Below are 18435 nucleotides of genomic sequence, written 5' to 3'. Positions count from 1 at the left end.
TCACCATCACAGGTACAAGTTGCGGCTTTGCAGTTTGAGTCTCGAATGACACATCCCGGTAGAAATGTGCACATTAAAATAAGTAATGTAAAAATAAATACATACATAAAAAAGCTCACGGGTGCTTACCTCTGAGTGCCAGTGGTCCTCGGTGTGAGGACAGACCGGAGTGATGATCTGTATGAGTACAGGGACTCCGTGTGCCCGGCTGAATTTATCCTCCACCTCTTGTTAAGGCGCTCAGGCTTGTGAGGCGTGGAAGCCGGTACGCACGCCTTATGTGCGGTACCGGCTCTGCACAGCTGATTTAATGGTTAATGTTAGTTAATGGTTAAGCCCTGCCCTCTGTGCGGCTCCAGTCTGCCTGTTACATTGTAAACATGCAGTGCCGCCCGGCTGCCTGGATGCGCATCTATAATACACCCGCACGGTGCAGGGGGCCAGGAAGCCACTAGGCGGGCCCTCCCTCCACAATCTGGATAGTCGATATAGACCCCCGCCCCACCTTTACCTCCCTCCCCTCCATTACCGACCTTCCACCCCTCTGGTTTCCATTGCGCACAAGCCCCCCACAACCTCTACCCAGTGTGTGCCCATGCCGTGCCAGTCTCTTCCACAAGCCACTAATTTACTACTGCAGTTTTAGTTTAACAGTAGAGCTTGATTTCTCAATGAATGGGCTGGCAGGGGTATGAGTACGGTCTGTATGAGTCTGACCAATCTGGGGCAAATTTAGTCACTGATCCACCACCATGGAAAGGACAGCTTGCATAAGTGAAAGTTTTGAAATGTCACCAATGTGACCTAAAGCAGGAACGGTTAGAACTGATATGGCTGTAAAATGTGTAAAGGTGACACAAAACCCCACATTATTTAAAAATAGACAGAGTACTGCATCATTATTATGATACTACTACAATATTTATTTTAAAACCTGTAATGAGTAAAACAAAACAAAAAAAAGGTAGACAACTCATTTTATTTGTGGGCCAATTTCATTTCAAGTGGGCTTCGGTTCAGTTATATTAATGTATCACTTCACAACAACAGTGTAACATTAGAGAGAGAACCCCAACAATTTCACTGTTATCAGCAAGCACTTGGTGATGGTGGGGAGGACGAATGTACATTCTGAAAAGATTCACATGTAATGAACTATCTACACACATGACTGATAGCCTAATAAAAAGGAAAAAAAGATCTTAGGTCTCAAGAAAAACAAGTGTCCTTTCAAGATTTGTGCCTTTGGTCCACAGCCCTGAAACAGAGATGTGTTGAACAAAGTTTCTAAGCTCACCTGTGGAGTTCCGCAAGGCTCCATCTTTGGGCCTCTTTTATGTAACACTAATCCCCATTAGAAGAAGCCAAACTGCTCTAATAGGTTTGTGACCTGAAATGTAAATTTATATCAGATAACCTTTTTGGTCTCTTGTCAGTACACAGACCTGCCAGTTCAACAAAGTTAAAATGTTAAGAAATAATGTTTAATGGTTCTGCTTTCCTCCTGTCATTCAGAAGGTAGTGTACAGCAGGCTTGTTGTTGAAGGCAGCAGCTGCTGTTTATAAGTGTTGCAACACAGAAAGGAAACATAAAGCTGTAGCTCCTCAACACCAAAACAATAAACTGAAAGCTGCTATTGTACTAACAGGATTACACTAGTTTGCCCGTTTAAACTACACTCACTTTGGAGGCATTTTTTCTACTTATAAGGATTAATTGCACTGTTTTGCTACTGTTATTAGTTTTTGTTAGTTTTTGAAATGCTATGTACTACAGAAATACCAATACACTTTAAGAAAAAAACAAAAAACAAAACAAGTGCTTGTACAGTATGTGTGGATGTGTGTTTATGTTATCTGCCTCTTCCTGATGTTCCTGTAGAACAACATCTCTAATAATGTCCCCGGAGAAGCAGCAGCTTTGTTGTGCTGTTTGCCTGTTGCTTTACAGCAGGAGTTCAGCTCAGCAGCACCAGGATCACCCAGCAGGCAAAAGCTGCAATTCATCCACACCCTGCCCCTCTGAGCTGAGCCTGTTTGCACACAGCAGAAACATCCAGTGGATGTGTACTTACGCAGGTTTGCAGGTGAACAGGAAGCTGCACTTTCACTCTGCGGTCAGATTACTCATGCTGTAGCAATTTGGCAATTACAATTTTATTCATTCATGCATACTGATTGCATATTGTTTTCCATGAGCGTCAGGATGTGTGATTAGTTTTGGACTTAGTGCACAAATACATGAGCGACATTAGTCTTACAGCTCTTGCAGGAATTCTTTCTTAAACTTAAAGATGTTATTAAGATTTTATTAAGTCATTTGTTGTTGCTTTGTTTTACTTTTGTCTGTAAAAGGCCAGATGTTGTCACCTTTCATGGCTCAAAGCTGAATTTAACCTTGTTTACATGAATGACTATTTGCTTTTGTTCTGGATATGAAAGATAAAAAACTGACTGAAATTACAGAGCATTATCTTAAGATGTCTAAAGGCGGGGTGGGGGTTTCCAGGAAGCAAATCAGTGCAACTAGGAGCAGCTCTGTGATCTAGATATGAGGGGTTTTCAGATAACTTGGCAGAGCGGCTTCCTGGAACAGATCACTTTTTACAGTTTGCACCACAATATTGTGCCAGTGTAAATAAGGCAGCTGCAGAAATTGCATTTAAGCACAATTCACATTACTATTTTCTGCATTTTTCATCTATTCATTGCTAGTGCTTTAATGTGTACATGCAACATACACACTGACATTTTTTGATGTCTCTGCTATGACTGGTGCGCGTGTTGCAATCTGCGTTGTAGGTGGACCCACTCCTCTGTTGCTGTCACTGAGTTTTTCCAGCATTTATGTTTTTATCTGAAATTAACTTAAACTTAAAGGCATTAGTTTCAGTTTACATGAATTCCATGGAGAATACAGTTTATTTTAGAGAAGCACATTAATGCAGATTCCACGAGTAACCTGCACTTCTGTGTAGGCACCATTAATGCTGACTGGTTTCGGAGCGATGTTCACTGCCATCCTGAGGAGGTTGGGTTTTTTTTAAGGGAAGGCCAGTCCATGAAAATATTGCAGTTACTCAGTAGATTTCATAAAACTGGAAGGTCCTTCACGATCATTTCCCTTGATTACCAATATTATACACCATTGCCATTGTCCACAATCTGGTGATGAAAACAGGAAAATTAAAATGTCAAAGAACTCTTTTGAAATACAGGACATTTTGTATGTTTCTGGTCACGGTTTCACAAAAATGCTCATTTTTTTCTCCTCAGAATCATCAGAAAACAGATAAGACAACAAATGTCCCAGTTCTTGTTTCTGTTATATTAACCTAGCGCAGTTTTACTGTGTGTATATATATATATATATATATATATATATATATATATATATATATATATATTTTTTTTTTTTTTTTTTTAACACCCAGCACGCCCCTGCGGGCGGTTTATCCTTCAAGCTCGGGTCCTCTACCAGAGGCCTGGGAGCTTGAGGGTCCTGCGCAGTATCTTAGCTGTTCCCAGGACTGCGCTCTTCTGGACAGAGATCTCCGATGTTGTTCCCGGGATCTGCTGGAGCCACTCGCCTAGCTTGGGAGTCACCGCACCTAGTGCTCCGATTACCACGGGGACCACCATTACCTTCACCCTCCACATCCTCTCGAGCTCTTCTCTGAGCCCTTGGTATTTCTCCAGCTTCTCGTGTTCCTTCTTCCTGATATTGCTGTCATTCGGAACCGCTACATCGATCACTACGGCCGTCTTCTTCTGTTTGTCTACCACCACTATGTCCGGTTGGTTAGCCACCACCATTTTGTCCGTCTGTATCTGGAAGTCCCACAGGATCTTAGCTCGGTCATTCTTCACCACCCTTGGGGGCATCTCCCATTTTGACCTCGGGACTTCCAGGTTATACTCGGCACAGATGTTCCTGTACACTATGCCGGCCACTTGGTTATGGCGTTCCATGTATGCCTTGCCTGCTAGCATATATATATATATATATATATATATATATATATATATATATATATATATATATATATATATATACACACACACAGATAGATAGATAGATAGATAGATAGATAGATAGATAGATAGATAATTCAATTCAGTTCAGTTTTATTTATATAGCGCCAAATCACAACAAAAGTTGCCTCAAGGCGCTTCATAGATACAGAGAAAACCCCAACAATCATATGACCCCCTATGAGCAAGCACTTTGGCGACAGTGGGAAGGAAAAACTCCCTTTTAACAGGAAGAAACCTCAGGCAGAACCAGGCTGAGGGAGGGGCGGGGCCATCTGCTGTGATTGGTTGGGGTGAGAGAAGGAAGACAGGATAAAAGACATGCTGTGGAAGAGAGACAGAGGTTAATAATATGATTCAATGCAGAGAGGTCTATTAACACATAGTGAGTGAGAAAGGAGACTGGAAAGGAAAAACTCAATGCATCATGCACAGCAAATTCAAAAGTGTTAAATGTTTTGGTGTTAATAGTCTTCTTGCAAAAGTAGAGTTAATTTTACTCTAAGCAGAGTCACATTCTTTTAATGTAACTCTGAGGTGTAAAATGATAGTAGTTAAAATCGAGTGTTAAAAATGAGTGTTTCTCTGTCAAATCTGGAGGTGTTACAATGGAAACATTAACTCTTGACCTCTTAACTCTGAACTCCTAGAGGGGCTATGACACCAACAGAGTAAATTCACAGACTCCGCCCCCAGCACGGCTCCAATCGAAGCTGAAGTGAAGCCGTTTCAGAACATTTTGCTCTACATATTTGAGTTGTTTGCCATGCTTGGTAAGTCATTTTTTCAAAGATTGTTTCAATTGTTATTATGAGCTTTTACTTCTGTGGCTCTTTGGAGTTGAGACAAAGCTGTGTGAAAGGCATTAGCCATGTTGCTCGGTGATAGCATAATATTCTGTTTTAGCTAGCTGAAAGGTATTGTTTGCAGGCAAATACCACAGCCTTGAAAAAAAGCTTGCATGTGAATTTTCAGTCACATTTTTGGTCAAATACACCTAAAACAATGTCTAGAATGTGAAATGTTGGTATAATGGTGCTACTTGAAGCCTGAAAATGAGCGCCCATAAAAAAAGTAAAAAAAAACCGAGCAAACAGCAGTAGCAGACGTCCTGACTGGGTTCTACATTAGCATAGATCCCTCCAGAGTTTTGTGCACACGGTTTAGGTAAAAATTAAAAAGGTTGAGGTTTTACATTTAGTTCAGTATTACCTGTTGCCTGTGTCTTTGTCTTTTGGGAAAATACTTTACACAAGTAATGGCTCAAAGAGGATTCTTTTTTTTTTTTACTGTGCTGCAATTGTTTACTGGATTATTTGTGCCATTAATTAGTGTCAACTAATTTTTATTCAATCTCCGCACAGGATATGCTTGTGAAGATGGAATATGGGGGAGAGCAGAAGTGCGTTGAAGTTCCACAAAGGGATGAATGAAGGACATGCATATTGTATTGAAGAAATAAGTGATGAGAACGCTGTTATTTGCATTTACCATGTCAGACCTTTTGATAAACAAAATTCTAATGAAAGTGAGAACATGTATACTGTTACATCTTTCAGAAAATGTTTTGAAATTGTGGTGCACAGTTCAGAATAAATGTTTTTCAAAAACCATTGCATCTTTTTAGTAAATGTTTATTTCCAAAAGAAATTTCTAGAAGTTCAGAACAGTAAAATTCCCACTTTTTAGAATGAATTAGAAGATAACTCTTACGTAGTTAAACTAAAATACTCTTTGAGAGTTAATATATAAACTCTTAACACCAAGTGTTAAATTATCAACTCCAGACAGATTTGGTGTTTAACACTAAATCAGAGTTAACGTACCAACTCTCCAAAAAGAGTTAAATTAACACTCTCTTTAATAGTGTTGAAATCAAATCCGACAGTGTTAATTTGGACATGCTGGATTTGCTGTGTGGGAATCCCCCGGCAGCCTACGTCTATTGCAGCATAACTAAGGGAGGATTCAGGGTCACCTGGTCCAGCCCTAACTATATACTTTACCAAAAAGGAAAGTTTTAAGCCTAATCTTAAAAGTAGAGATAGTGTCTGTCTCCTGAATCCAAACTGGAAGCTGGTTCCACAGAAGAGGGGCCTGAAAACTGAAGGCTCTGCCTCCCATTCTACTTTTAAATACTCTAGGAACAACAAGTAGGCCTGCAGAGCGAGAGCGAAGTGCTCTAATAGGGTGATATGGTACTACAAGGTCATTAAGACAAGATGGGGCCTGATTATTTAAGACCTTGTATGTGAGGAGCAGGATTTTGAATTCAATTCTGGATTTAACAGGAAGCCAATGAAGGGAAGCCAAAACAGGAGAAATATGCTCTCTCTTTCTAGTCCCTGTCAGGACTCTTGCTGCAGCATTTTGGATTAGCTGAAGGCTTTTCAGCGAGTTTTTTGGACATCCTGATAATAATGAATTACAGTAGTCCAGCCTGGAAGTAATAAATGCATGAACTAGTTTTTCAGCGTCACTCTGAGACAGGATATTTCTAATTTTAGAGATGTTGCGCAAATGGAAGAAAGCAGTCTTACATATTTGTTTAATATGTGCGTTGAAGGACATGTCCTTGTCAAAAATGACTCCAAGGTTCCTCACAGCATTACTGGAGGCCAAGGTAATGCCATCCAGAGTAAGAATCTGGTTAGATACCATATTTCTAAGCTTTTCAGGGCCGAGTACAATAACCTCAGTTTGATCTGAATTAAGAAGCAGAAAGTTAGCGGCCATCCAGGTCTTTATGTCTTTAAGACATTCCTGCAGTTTAACTAATTGGTGTGTGTTATCTGGCTTCATGGACAGATAGAGCTGGGTGTCATCTGCATAGCAGTGTAAATGTATGCTATGTCTTCTAGTGATACTGTCTAAAGGAAGCATGTATAATGTAAACAGAATTGGTCCTAGCACTGAACCCTGTGGAACTCCATAATTAACCTCAGTGTGTGAAGAGGACTCAACATTTACATGAACAAATTGGAGTCTATTAGATAGATATGATACAAACCACAGCAGCGCAGTACCTGTTATACCTACAGCATGTTCTAACCACTCTAATTGAATATTATGGTCGACAATATCGAATGCTGCACTAAGGTCTAGCAGGACAAGCACAGAGATGAGTCCACTGTCAGAGGCCATAAGAAGATCATTTGTAACCTTCACTAAAGCTGTTTCTGTGCTGTGCTGAGCTCTGAAACCTGACTGAAACTCTTCAAATAAACCATTCCTCTGCAGATGATCTGTTAGCTGTTTGACAACTACTCTTTCAAGGATTTTTGATATGAAAGGAAGGTTGGAGATTGGCCTATAATTAGCTAAGACTGCTGGGTCTAGAGAGGCTTTTTGAGTAAAGGTTTAACTACAGCCAGCTTGAAGGCCTGTGGTACATAGCTGATTATTAGAGACAGGTTGATCATATTTAAGATCGAAGAATTAATTAATGGCAGGACTTCTTTGAGCAGTTTTGTAGGAATGGGGTCTAAAAGACACGTTGATGGTTTGGAGGAAGTAATTATTGAAGTTAAGATAAGTCCATGTCTTCATACTGCTGTATCATCACCATCTTTGTTGCACTGAAATGTATCTGTCCCTGCTTAAAAGCTGAATGATAATAGGTACTAAAGAGTCCTTGACCATCAGTAGTGATTCATACACAGTTAATGGGATACAGCAGAAACAGCTGCACCCATAATGATACAGAGATGCTAAGGATGGCTCTGCAGAAAATGCTTATTCACTGCTTACTCCACATGCACACACACGCATCGTGATTAGATTTCGAAGATCAAATTCTGCTCAAACACAAACATAGATACACACAATTTAGACATGATCCAGTCTAAAATTGGCACATTTTACTAAAATGAGACTTGCTGCTTGTTTGGAACAGTCATTCCTCTCTGTGCTTTTTCAGCATTAGCTCAGTCAAAGTGACTGCTCTGGCAAAGCAGCAGAGACACATCGATTGGTAGTTATTAGGCTGAAATAGTGCCTCAGGTACAGAGAGGAATAACAGTACACGACATCCACGACATAGATTAAAAGAAGAATCACTCCAATTTGAAGCAGTGGCAGCAGAGAAAGGTGAACATAGACTATTTTAATAAATCTGTGCTTACAGTCAGTTTCTGTCATTAGCACTGTTATTTGAGCTGAATGAAAACATTTCATGCTATTTAATAAAAACCACCATCTTTAGCTGGTAAGTGTTATTGCTTGTTATGTTTGTACAAGTCTGGCCACCAGTTGATGGCTTTGTGTCTATTTTTTGCATTTTCTGTTTCTGCAGATCCTCTTCAGTCACCACGACCATGTAAACATTTCTATACTGCAGCAATAAATTGCAGCAGCTCTGTGGGGTGACCCTCTAGTCTGTGGCTCATATTTGATGTGAGCACAAGATTTCCAGACCTGTTGCATAATTTATGGAAACAACTTTATTTGCGCAGTACAGAAAAGTCCCTGTTGTGGGTATGTGTGTGTGTGTGTGTGTATAGGTGTGTGTGTGTGTTTCTCAGAAGATGGTAGTGGGCATGAGAGCAGTGAAGTCAAAGCTGAATTAGGTTATGTTAATTGTCATTACCCTCGCATAACTTTATACATCTACTGCTATTAGAATACAGACCTTAGCTACACATGTTTTGTACTTTGGCACTTTAACTATGACACACATTAAGTGTGAAAACTGAGCTTTAATTTCCAACAGTGTAAAGAGAACGAACATGGAAGCTGTAACCCTCTTACAACACACTGTACAAAAAACCAAACAGATGCATTTGCCATCCGGTATAACGCTACATCCTGTCTTTTATCAGCAGTGAAATCTTTATTAATTTCCACTGTGTCATTTCCAGTGCTGTCGCTTTTGGGACTTCAGCGGGAGCTTAGTTTGCCATTTGGTATTCTGGTCCTGCAAACCATACATCACCTTATCAGCTAGCAAGTGATAGTTAGCTAGGTTAGCAAGCTTCTTGGTTAGCAAGCGCATGTGTCAGTCAGTGTAATGTTATTAGGAATGTAAAAATCCCCCTCAAAACAAAATTTTAAAACAGGAATAATCATCCGGAGCAGGTACAAACATGACAATGACTAATGCTGTCCTCCAGCCTTTCATCAACTGCTGTTATGTCATTTTGTTGAATTAATAAATGCTAAACATAAAAACTGCCAAACAAATCAGTCTCTCTGCAATGCGATGAAAAAACTGGCATGGTCGCTTAAGAAGAGAAAGGTTCCACAGATCTTCTGACCTGACATGAACTATTTTTGTCAGCGATTTCCAGTTTTCTGTCTCTCCATGATGTGATTTCTGTTTTCTTTAATGAGTGAACCAAGTGCTGACTGCAGGAGGTTACTCTTTACTTTTTACTTTTTAATCATTGCACTGCTTCTTTTAACACTGGTTTCATCCTGCACTTCTCTGCTGGATCAATCATTTGAATGTTCGGAACTCATTTACTAGAGTTGGTGATCATACATCAAGACACACGCTTTCCCTTTACACTTTGATCCCAAATTAATCCAAGAAAAGTCAAATCAAGCCTTTACATTCAGCTGAATGACAACAGCTTTGTTGATCCCATTAAATGTGTGTGTGATGTTTCAGTGGGCCATACCTTTTTCAGTTTTATCATTGTGTTGATAAGTTTTCTCTCATGTGATGAACAGGATCACATAGCTAAACATCAGTCCTTATCCAGAGGAAGGTTCAAAGATGAACCTGGTACGATATACCATGAAGCCAGTTCAGCATAGCCAGGCTTTCTTTGCATTAATTTCCCTGACAAACCCTAAAACCCCAGTTGGAGACACTGATTTATTACTGATTTATTACTTATTATAACAGTCGTTATAGACTTTCCTAACTCATTATTTCTGCTCCAGGCTCTGTGTGCATATGCATGAAAGGGGTTATTTGACATGCTTTTTGACTCTTCTTCTACACAAAATGGATTAACTGAGTACTGCCTGTCAGAGACTTTATTAGTAGAACAGGTGACAGAGATCCATAAAGAATATAAAAAATATAACCATAAATTGCAAAACTCTTGCTGCAAATATAAGTCAATATTTCTCCAAATGATCGCTAATTTGGTAACTTCATCACCACAAGCACACAGAGCAGTAAAAAAAAAAAAAAATCATATATTTATTTTACTGCTCAGCACACTCTCCATCCTTCTGTTTATATCCAAAGTGAGAATTGTGTCTAAGAGTTGTGACTTTATAGACTTAAAGCTGGTCTCCTCCCCAGCTGGACCAATAGTGACACACTTAGCTACATGTTCTCCTTAAACTGCTGTCTTTCCGAGTGTCCAATAATGGGCTTGACAGATAACTGGAATATTTTATGGGAAAAACCAGATGTTATAAGGACAGATGGCTTCAGAATCACATCTCCTTTTGCAGATGATTTGATTTTGTTCGTTTCATCAGGTGGTGGCTTCCAACACGCACTGGAGAGGTTTGCAGCTGACTGTGAAGCTGTGGGAATGAGAATTAGCACCTCAAAATCTGCTGCCCCTACAGGAGGAGTTTAAACATCTCAGGTTCTTGTCCATGAGTAAGGGGAGAAGGGTGGGAAGATTGACAGACAGTTTGGGGTGGCATCTGCAGTGATTCGGGGACTATATTGGTCTGCCATGGTGAAAAGAGAGCTGATCACAAAAGCGAAGCTCTCGATTTTCTGGTCGATCTACGTCCCTACCCTCACCTATGGTCATAGACTCGGGTAGTGACCAAAAAGGGACAGAATAACTAAGCGACTATAGGACGTCTGGGAGTCTGTTCTTAGGCTGCTGCCACTGAGACCTAGACCCAGATAAGCAAAAGAAAATCAATGGAAGGATGGGTCTTACTTGGGTTGGCTGTAACTCAGGAGGTAGCATAGCTCATCTATTAGGTGGAAGGTTGGTGTTTAAATTCCTGGTTGTTCCGGTCTGCGTACCAAGATTCCTTGGGCAAAATATATTGGCAATATTTATTTTACAAATATAAGAGATCTGTTTTATGACTAATCCAGATTTGTGTGATGATAACCTAAATATGTGCATTTCTCACACGTTCTGTCATCTTTTAGGGCATCTAGTTTTACTCCAGATGCCAGAAATGAACTTTCTGAGTGCAGTGTTACGATTACAAAGAGGGATAATGATGAAAACCTAAAAATGAGTCACAAGTAGTGACTGTGTCCTTCAGGAGAAATACTTTGATGGAATGAAATGATTGGATGATGGTAGTGATAGAGCCCTCACCATTGGATGTAGTGAGGAGAAGAAGGCAGCACTCCAACTGAAGCCTGCCACAGTTTTCTGCTTCTCCCCTCAGAGTAGAGGAGGAAGGTTGAAGGGGATGGGAGAGAGTGCGGGGGACAGCCATTCATCCTGAACTGAGGGAAGCTTTCCAAATCTCCCCCCTGACATTCTTCTGGGCTCAAAGAAGCCCAGGGACAGAAGTGGGCTAAAACTGGCACAGACCGCCTTGGTGTTGCCAAGGGCAGCCACTTTGCCGAGACGTTGCTGGGGCCCAGTGATGTTTTGTCTTCCCTTCTCACCTCACTTCCTGGTTTGGAAGTAGGCTGGAGGATCATTAACCGCCAGAGGCACCACATACTATACTGTATGTCCAGACCAACACAACTTCATTCTGTTAGCTCTTTATTCTTCACTGGCAAACAGCGGTGTGGCTTTTCTTATTTCACTAGAGACAAAATCTATTCAGGTTTGTTCTCAGGTTGTAACCTGAAGCAAAGAATGTTCATAGCTGACGTAGTTACACACACCCGTCAGTTAATAAACAGGGTCCCACTGTTCCATGTGTGCGCTCCATCGCTACAGTTTACAGAATACTTTTGCGATTAAAATTGTTACATTCTAACTAGTCACTGAATCAGTGGTGTGTTTTTATGTATGAAAGGTGCAAAGTGCAAAAGGTGTCACCCATCAGATTTTATAAACAGTTATTGGGAGACCTGTGTAAAAATCAAAACATTTATTACCGTAGAATCAAAGTTTTACCGTAATCCTCGGCCTATCTCTGCATCATGCTTCCAAGATCAAGTAAACTAACACCTTTTAAGACTTTTTGACTTTTTTAGTTATCGTGCCTGTCTATACCATGAGTAGGCATTTGCAGAATGAATTATTTAATTATACTGATATCTGAAACTTTTTAGAGTACAGGGTATGAAGGATCAACAGAGCTGGAAGAAAAGAATCAGACACTATCACAGCCAACTGTCTAACATACCACTGGGATCAGTTTGTCAAAGACGATTAGCTCAAATGTGTTGCTAATTGAGTCTGATACTGAGATTATAAAGATAGTGTCTGCGTGGCTGTTTAAAATGTGAGCCTAAATCTTATTCATTTATACAAAGTTTTCACAGTTGACAACCATGCACCATTCATTTTACACTTACACATTACACAAAGGCATCTTATTCATATGTCTGTGAAGGTTCTCAGTTATCCAGGTCATCGTAGTCAAAGGAGCTTGCAAAGCGTCTGGACTTCTTTAAGTTACTTGAAGACGTTTCACCTCTCATCCGAGAAGCTTCTTCAGTTCTTTGCAAGCTCCTTTGACCATCTTATTCATAGTATAGCTCTAAGTTATATATTTACACGGTTCTTACACAGCATTTAAACACTTGCCAGATAATGTGTAGGACTGCCTTACAGTTTCAGTTGCTTTCCTGTGAACATGGATATAGCACATCTAAACACGTGCTGTGGTTTCCTGTATTGGGGCTTAGGCAGAGGTGCCTTTGGGTCTTCAGGTTCCCGTCACAGTGTAGTAAGGTTTGGTACCAAAACTACAGGGTATGGTTTAAGAAAAGTTTATCCTCCATTCTACCACATTAACCATATCTCAGTACGTGTCTTTGATTGACTGAGAGATAGATGAATAAAGTCATCTACAGCTAAACTAAGAACTACAGGAAAAATGAAAAGGAGGCAGTAACACGCATCAGAAAATAACAAAACGCACAAGCACAAAGGTACAAAATAACACCCCAAAGAAAACTATAAAATAATACAGAACATGAATTTTAATCACTTCTCAAAACCTAAAAAGAATTGATGAGCTAAGAGAAAACCAGAAAACCAAGGGCCCCAGACTCAGGGACCATGACAGTTGCTCTGTGTAAATCTATGCATATTTTAGGTGGAGATAATCAGTGACGGTCAACACAAGTTTCTGAAATCTGCTTTTCCCTCACAGAAGCATCTGAAGCTGCTGCACCAACACAAATGAACTTTAATGCCTTTCATCATTTTGTTCTTAGACTGCACTATGGCAATACTGACAATATAAAGTACACAGTTACTACAGTTTAACAGATAATAGGCTGCATAGCACGTTCTATTAGGATATATTTATGTTTGTTTTTGTTTTTCAGATTTGTAGACATTTGTTCTGACAAATCTCTGTCTGAGCAATTTCAGGTGTTGAATAACTGTTGTCACATGATTCTTTGTCAGTTTCTCTTCAAATACCAAGGCAGAGTCACCGAACATGACTCAATGTGTTGGCCTACACATCTTCACTGTAATCACATAAATATACAGTCTGCCATTCTTTAGAAAACATCTTTAGATTCACTATATTAACTCAATGTTCTGCATCATGTGAACTAAATCTAAGAATGAATCCTCTTAGCTCCAGAATCCTCTTAAGAAGTTTCCATTCTCTCTGCCTGCCTGAGCAGCACCAGACCATTGCAGTGTCAACTCCACTATAAGCGATAAGAGTTCAGTATCAATTTCAGGAACCTTCAGGAGGTTAATAGGAAAGGAATTAAGGAATCAATTTAACAGAAAACCAAATTTACAATTAAGAAACATTTCCCAGTACCACAGTCTGAACTGTCAGTCCTACAAGAATAACTGCCTTCTGTATGGATCCAACTTGAATTGGTTTGTTTCTAGTATGAAATTATTTTTCAGATAGTTGCTGTGTTAAAATGCCTGTGATAATGCCTTCTGAAGTCTCCTATAGTTCAATTCTGTTTTATTTATATAGTGCCAAATCACAAGAACAGTTGCCTCAAGCTGTTTTACATTGTAAGGTAATAATACAGAGAAAACCTTAACATTCAAATGATGCCCTGTGAGCAAGCTCTTGGTGAAGTGAAGGGATTTAAACAGGAAGAAATGTCTATAAGTCATCAGAGCATTTTGTAAAAGGAAACAAACGAAGCCTAAGCTCTGATTTTCAACTCTCACATGCTGAATCAAAACTGAATTCTAATAGAAAATAGCTGATTTTCTACTTTTTGTTGGGCACCAAACACAAAGGTTACATGTATTTCACTAGTGTCACTTCAATGAGACACATTCGTTCAACAACTAATTGTGTCAGAAAAGAAAAAATATCACTTTCTTTAATCACGAACTGGAATATTTTAATACGCCTCTCTAAAATAAAAAAAAGTGTCACTTTCCTTTGCTGCATCAGTAGAATTTCAAAATGTAAAAACCGATGGGCTCCATCAGCCTGATGGGCTCCATCAGTCAGCCTGTGACCCTGACTGATGAAGTGATAGAATTTAAAACACAGCAATGAAGCGTGACATTGAACCACTAAAGGTAAAATTTCTGTAATTTGAAATAAAATAACTGTAATTGTAAGATTCTTGGTTAACAACAATAATTAAATTTTACCATTAAAAATATAATTTTGTTTCCTTGTGTAAGGAAGCTTGTGCTTATTGGTGGATTAGCCATTACAGAAACATAGCAAACTATTTTAGTACTTATCAATGCTCTGCACTAAACCTTATATTAAGCAGCGGCCTGATACATTTTTTAATGACTCTAATGTGCCACTTTTTAAAATGCAATACTCGTGAGTGCAAAAAGCTGACTGACTTTATTAACCTCTAAGTGCAACTGCAGTGCTGAGTGATCATTCTGTGAGGTCTGATTATTGTTAAATTTAAAATAAATTATGCAAGAAATGTGTCAGACAGTAGTTAGACACAGCCTGTCTGTTTTAGTGTTATATTAATTTAACAGTGTGTTAAAGAAAACGGAAGCGCTATACACTATCCGGTTGTTCAGTCTGACGTCACTAGCCGTGTCTGGGCCTAAACTCCGCTGCAGGTCCATATATCAAACGATCACTATGGCATTACTGAGAGTTGAAAAACTGTCTAAAGTCTTTCATCTTTAATAAAATGATCAGCGTTCTCCTCTACCAGGTGTAACAATTGAGTTTAACATCCAGGCATCCATGAAAACGGAATTTATGACATTTAACGGAGTTAGAAGTTAGCAGGAAGTTAGCTCGCTAGCTTCTATCTAAATACAATATAGCATGTCCTGACTGCGGGGTTTTGGAAACAAATTCAAATGTACTGTTATCACTTCCAGCATAAATGAAGACAGAAAACTAAACAGCAGTGATGTTTGTAGGGTTACTGAAGTTTGGTTAGCTGGTATATAATGATGTGCTACGTGACCGCTAGCGACACAGCTATGTTAGCATAATATAAACAAGCTAACTTTTTTTCCACTCGATAAAAGTTAACGTGAGTGTTCTCGGTGGTCAGGAACAAATGTAATCGCATGGCAGGATGCTGTAAAAGGACCAAACTTCAGCCAGGAGAGCAACTGAGATAATCCATCCACAATACGAGGTTAGTCATTCATATACTGCTGCATGGGCTGGGCTGTAGTTACATCCTAAGGTTTTAAAAACTGAGCTTAAATAAATGGTTAGCGGTAATAAAAGCTGAGGGAGGTCAACAGTGATCACTGACTGTTTTAGGAGCTTTTTGAGATTAAATAGAAGAAAATACAAAACATTAAACATGTTAACAACACAAAAGCCATATTAAACGCAGACTACTTTAGACCCGGAAGTAGGATTCGTCACGTCATCACTTAACAATTGGATACACAATCATCCACCCATTCACACAAAAATGTAGTTTAACTTTAAATCACTTTTTTGTAAAACAACACTTTTCATTGGTAGCCTGCCACCACAACATCCTGTTTGATCAATGAATAGATAGATGCTCAGCAAAAACTTCGCTTGACAGAGAGAACGTGTGTGCGTGTGTGTGCGTGTGTCCAGTCTTGAAATGGTAAATCTGGTGATTTGTATTGTTTTCACTATAAATAACGTAGTGGCCAGAATCAGATACAGATTATTGTATAGAGCGCTGTTGTTGTCTGACTATTAAATTCATGACATAGTTCCAGTAAATCCCAAGGAGACCAGGTGAACCGATAGTAGGAAGTAGCTTAGGCTTCATGGTGTAAACTGCTGAGTAGCTGTAGCTTAGGAGGTGGAGCAAGTCATCTACTGATTGGAAGGTTGGTGATCCAATTCCTGGGTGCTCCCATCTCCATTCAAGATACTAACCCCATATTGGTCTCAGATGCATCTGTTGCAATGTGAATGTTACATAAAAAATACTCATGTACAAAAAGTATAGAAAGAATATCCTTTGAGTTCTCAAATAGAATATAAAAGTCCTATTTACTGTTATTTTATGATATTCTATTGGAAAACCACATGTAATACCCAAATCATATGTTCCATCCATCCATCCATTCGCTACCGCTTATCCTTTTCAGGGTCGCGGGGGGTGCTGGAGCCAATCCTAGCTGTCATAGGGCGAGAGGCGGGGTACACCCTGGACAGGTCGCCAGTCTGTCGCAGGGCTAACACACAAGGACAGACAACCATTCACACTCACATTCACACCTAGTGGCAATTTGGATTATCCAATTAACCTATCCCCACAAACTGCATGTCTTTGGACGGTGGGAGGAAGCCGGAGTACCCAGAGAGAACCCACGCAAACACGGGGAGAACATGCAAACTCCACACAGAAAGACCCCGGCCTGATGGTGGAATTGAACTCAGGACCTTCTTGCTGTGCAGCAACAGTGCTAACCACCGTGCCACCGTGCTGCCCCTCCAAATCATATGTTACAGAACAAAAACATGGTAAGGACACCCCCAGCAGGAGTGGTCTCCCCAAGCAGGACAATACTGCTCGACAGTGTACGAAGGCAACTGCTCAAGAACATCTTGGACGCACAACAAAGAAGCTAAGGCACTATGCTGACATTCAGAATTGTAATATTCTGCTGTGACTTTGCATCTGCTGGATGAATAGGAACATGTCTGATTCACAGAGGCCCGGCCCCAAACCTAAACAAACAAAAGGTTCCACAAAGTCATGGTGTCGAAAAACACCGGATACCTATCAAATCTTTTTCCATGCCCCTATGGGTCTGAGCTGCTGACATGTATATAAAGCAAGGGTGTGCTTTAATAGTGTGGCTAAACAGTGTGTCTTTATACTGCATAGCTAAACTATAAGCAATATATCATTTGTTAAAGAGCTGTCTACAACATGTTTAACAGTGTAAATCAGTACAATGACTCTTTGGAACTATTAGTCTGCATCCTTAATAGTTACTCACCCTCACTCAAGCTTCTATTATGAAATCAGATTGTTTTTAACACAAATTCAACTCAACCAAATGATGTGTGAGCATTTGAAGGTAATGGCTACAATAAAAAAATGTGTCCTTCATGGGATAAATGCTATAAACCAACAGCTGCTTCATGAAAATGGAAATGAAATGTATGCGTCATTGCTGACAGAGGGACAAACACAGGGTTGTGATTTCATTTTTCAGATTTTTTAACATCTGAAAAATGAAATCAGATCTGAGTTCTGGACTTTTGGTAGAAGGAAATTATCCCATTTATGTTTTGATCCAGGCTACAGTTTAACACTTCTGTGTCTTGTTTGTCATATTTTTCTTTTCATGAGGCTCCAAATGTTTTCAGTTGGTGAAAGGCGTGAACTACAGGCAGAAGCTCGACACTTTTACCTACAAAGCCATACTGTTGTAACAGATGCAGTATGCAGTTTAGGATTGTCTTGCTGGAATATACAAGGCCTTACCTGAAAAAGCATCACCTCTAAAAACCTGTCAGCAGTGATCCTGTCAATTCTATAGACATTAATGGATTCTTATACTATCAGAGATAGAAGATTTAGAACTGAGTGCTGATAACAAGCTGGATGATCTCTCTGGTCTCTATCATATTGAGACTATCTCTGCAGTCTGTTACATTTTCATATGTATGGGGAATGACCCCCCCCCCCCAGGTCATGTCGCGTGGATATTTCTCCTCCTAGGACATGGCGTCCACATATGGGGACATCACATTTTGGGTTGTCAAGATAACAATACTCAGTTTTGCACTTTCAAATTTCTTTCAATTGAGCCATATTGCTCAAAGGGACACAATTGTTGTTTCTCATTTTGTTTTTGTACTCAGGAAAAATGCTGCTGTGTTCAGACACCAAATAAAAAGTTTTCCACATGATTACTCAACTGAAATAGCAAAGAGAAA

At 39.7% G+C, this 18435-nt stretch overlaps 1 protein-coding gene across 1 annotated transcript in view; it reads right to left on the bottom strand.

Annotated features, from left to right (window-relative positions):
* The window catches only part of slc41a1 (solute carrier family 41 member 1), a 29862-nt gene extending 29495 nt beyond the window's left edge, over nucleotides 1-367 (bottom strand). The window contains exon 1 of the mRNA XM_086291265.1: nucleotides 130-367. The gene's annotated coding sequence lies outside the window, so the exon portion shown is untranslated. The remainder of the gene's footprint in view (nucleotides 1-129) is intronic.
* Between the last annotated feature and the right edge of the window lie 18068 nt (nucleotides 368-18435).

This window comes from Aulonocara sp. 'chitande type north' Nkhata Bay, linkage group LG5 (genome assembly GCF_057382095.1).
Source record: "Aulonocara sp. 'chitande type north' Nkhata Bay isolate Kocher_YH1m ecotype deep benthic linkage group LG5, A_spYH_male_GT1.1, whole genome shotgun sequence".
Lineage (NCBI taxonomy): Eukaryota > Metazoa > Chordata > Actinopteri > Cichliformes > Cichlidae > Aulonocara > Aulonocara sp. 'chitande type north' Nkhata Bay.
Note: the sequence above shows the minus strand (reverse complement) of the source record. Positions and strands in the feature narration are given on the sequence as shown.